Source organism: Engraulis encrasicolus, chromosome 15 (assembly GCF_034702125.1).
Source record: "Engraulis encrasicolus isolate BLACKSEA-1 chromosome 15, IST_EnEncr_1.0, whole genome shotgun sequence".
NCBI classification, from domain to species: domain Eukaryota; kingdom Metazoa; phylum Chordata; class Actinopteri; order Clupeiformes; family Engraulidae; genus Engraulis; species Engraulis encrasicolus.
The window spans coordinates 17,519,218-17,522,257 of NC_085871.1; positions in this window are offsets into that span (position 1 = coordinate 17,519,218).

Consider the following 3,040-nt stretch of genomic DNA (forward strand, 5'->3'; position numbering starts at 1 on the left):
TAACGAATGCCAGCCACCGCTTTCACTCTCACTCTCAAGCTAAAGCAACACCGTCGACGTGGCCGATGAAGAAAAGGAGCCGTCTAACGGCGATTATCTCCAAATCCTTCTCTATCTGAGGTCAGAGCAGCAAGATTTTTTTCTTTTTTTTCCAAAGGGGAGTGGAAGGGTGTGTGTGTGTGTGTGTGTGTGTGTGTGTGTGTGTGTGTGTGTGTGTGTGTGTGTGTGTGTGTGTGTGTGTGTGTGTGTGTGTGTGTGTGTGTGTGTGTGTGTGTGTGTGTGTGTGTGTGTGTGTGGTATCTGCAGCTGTACATGGTGCTTGTTGTCAGCAGCAGTGTTGATGTCTTCAGTGTAGCCTGCCATCATTAGAGAGGAAACAACTCTTCTCTGCCTCTGTCTCTGTCTCGCGTGCGTGCGTGCGTGCGTGCGGATCTATGTACAATATGTACAGTATGTATGTGTTTGTCTTCATTTGTCCCCTGTTGCCTACCTGCTTGGCTGACTGGTCCCTCTTGGAGCTCTTTGAGGGCATGCTGGGGCTGTTGACAGGGGTGACAGGGGCACTACGGCTGCCCCCACCCCCAAACAGCGACCGCATCGTGCTTAACCACTTCATCTTCATGTTTCCAAGTAACACAGAGAAATCCAAAACAAAACAAAAACAAAAACAACACACTGTCCTCTCAGGATTTGTCCAAGTTACTTTGAGTTCTGCGTAGGTATGCTTCTTGCTGAGCCTCTATACCAGCACTAAGTGTAACTTCCGCTACTCTCTATTCAAACTATCTACGTATCTGCACTCAAAGCTCAAGGTCCACTCAAACAGCAGGCAAATCAAGACAAGACCAGAATCCGTTTTTGTCTAACACCTAAAAAAATGTGTGAAAAAACAAGTCAGCTGAATGTCTTTGAGATCTTGAATCTCATGGAAAATGTCTTCAATCTCAATGGGAAAAGTCCTTTTTCTTAGCGGCACAGCTGCATATTTTATACAGGCCCAGATAGAAACAGGTAGAACTCTCCAGACAAAGATGACAACAGCTGTGGATGAAAAGACAGCCTATCTCTAGACCGGTGTGTACTTCCAGCTGTTAAAGCAGATGAAAAAGAGAGCAGTTTCCCCAACAGAACAGTGCAGCTGAGGACGAGTGACAGACCCATCAAGACACCTACATGGAGGAAAAAAGGAGGAGACAAAAAAGGACACAATCCACAAGAACTTTGTATGTCCACACACTGTCACCAGTTCTAATGGGAGCAACAGCAGCACCCAGCCAAGGAGATAGAGAGAGAGAGAGAGAGAGAGAGAGAGAGAGAGAGAGAGAGAGAGAGAGAGAGAGAGAGAGAGAGAGAGAGAGAGAGAGAGAGAGAGAGAGAGAGAAAAGGACAAGTCCCTTGGAACTTAATGTCCACATGCGATATCTGTTGTCAGATAGTCGGATAGCCTTGACTGGTGGAGAGATTGCGCCCAGTGAAAGGAGAAAGACAGATGAGGCCGAGTCCCAAGAGGAGAAGAGATGTGTCCACAGACGTCATGATATCACCAGTCAGATAGCAAGGTAGTCTCCACTGTGTGAGAAACATCAGTCACTGAGGAGGAGAAGAGAAGAGAAGAGAAGAGAAGAGAAGAGAAGAGAAGAGAAGAGAAGAGAAGAGAAGAGAAGAGAAGAGAAGAGAAGAGAAGAGAAGAGAAGAGAAGAGAAGAGAAGAGAAAGAATAATAGAAAAGAAAAGAAGTGAAAGTAAAGTAGTAAAGCGAAACAAATCGAAGCGCAGGACTAGAGGCTGTTCTGCTTGCTCGCCCTGTTGCGTTCTGAGCTCCCTCCGCCGCTATCACCGCAACGACCACTGTCACCAGTGTCACCGCTCAGCCAGGCTCAGCTTAGCCTCACTCAGCCCTGTCACCAGCCCAGTGACACTCAATCCCTCATGCTCTACCGTGCACTTGTTCACTAGTTCCCTCTCTCCCCTGCCAGCTCCCATCGCCATCTGTCACTCTCTCTTTTGCCCACTCGTAGACCCCCCCCCCAACCCCCCCTCCCCATTTCTATCTGTATCTGTCTGTCTCTGTTTATCTCTTCTTTCTGTAACTCTCTCTCTCTCTCTCTCTCTCTCTCTCTCTCTCTCTCTCTCTCTCTCTCTCTCTCTCGCTCTCTCTCTCTCTCTCTCTCTCTCTCTGTCTCTCTCTCACCCCCCTCCTTTGCCTCTACATGCCTCCCTACTCATATGAATCACTGATTTCAAATACTCCCCCCCACCCTGACTTCTCCAAAAGTACATCCATCAAAAGCCTCTCTCTTCCCACTGCATCTGTCTGTGTCTCTCATTCTTTCCTTCTATCTCACCCTCCCACCCCCTTTACATGTCCTGCTCAACATGATATCATTTACTCATTCCAACATCCCAACCTCAACGCACTTCCAAGTATCAAGGGTGTAACTGGAGAGTGATGAGGGTGGATGGGGCCACTCGTGACTCTACTGGCAGCCTGGGCACAGCAGACACACAGCAAGCAACTGGAGAGGAGGGGACAGAAGAAAAGGAGGTCTAAGAGACACAGAAACAAGAAAACAGACACTCTGAAAAAAAATGAATGAAATAGAAACAAAAAATAACAAATAAAAAAAACTGAGATGCCAGTGAAACCATCAAGGAGAGAGACATGTCTCTCACATGGATCTGGATTATCGAGATTGGAAGGCTGAATACTAGAAATGTCGGTCAAAACTGCTCCCACAAACACAACCAGAGAAAGAAAGAAAGAAAGAAAGAAAGAAAGAAAGAAAGAAAGAAAGAAAGAAAGAAAGAACGAGTACTGGGCTGATGAAACCAGCATATCATCTCCAATGCCCATACCCGCTGTCCCAGCCCAGCCTCCTCCCTCCTCATCCCCAGTGATGATGCCATTGCCTGAGGCTGAGCAGGGGCATCCCGTTGTAGTATGGCTTTCTTCATCTATTACCCAGCAGGGGACACTTAATGGAGCTGTCAGGCACCCCATTACTCATCACACCTTGGCCTCACTGACATACAGCACAAAC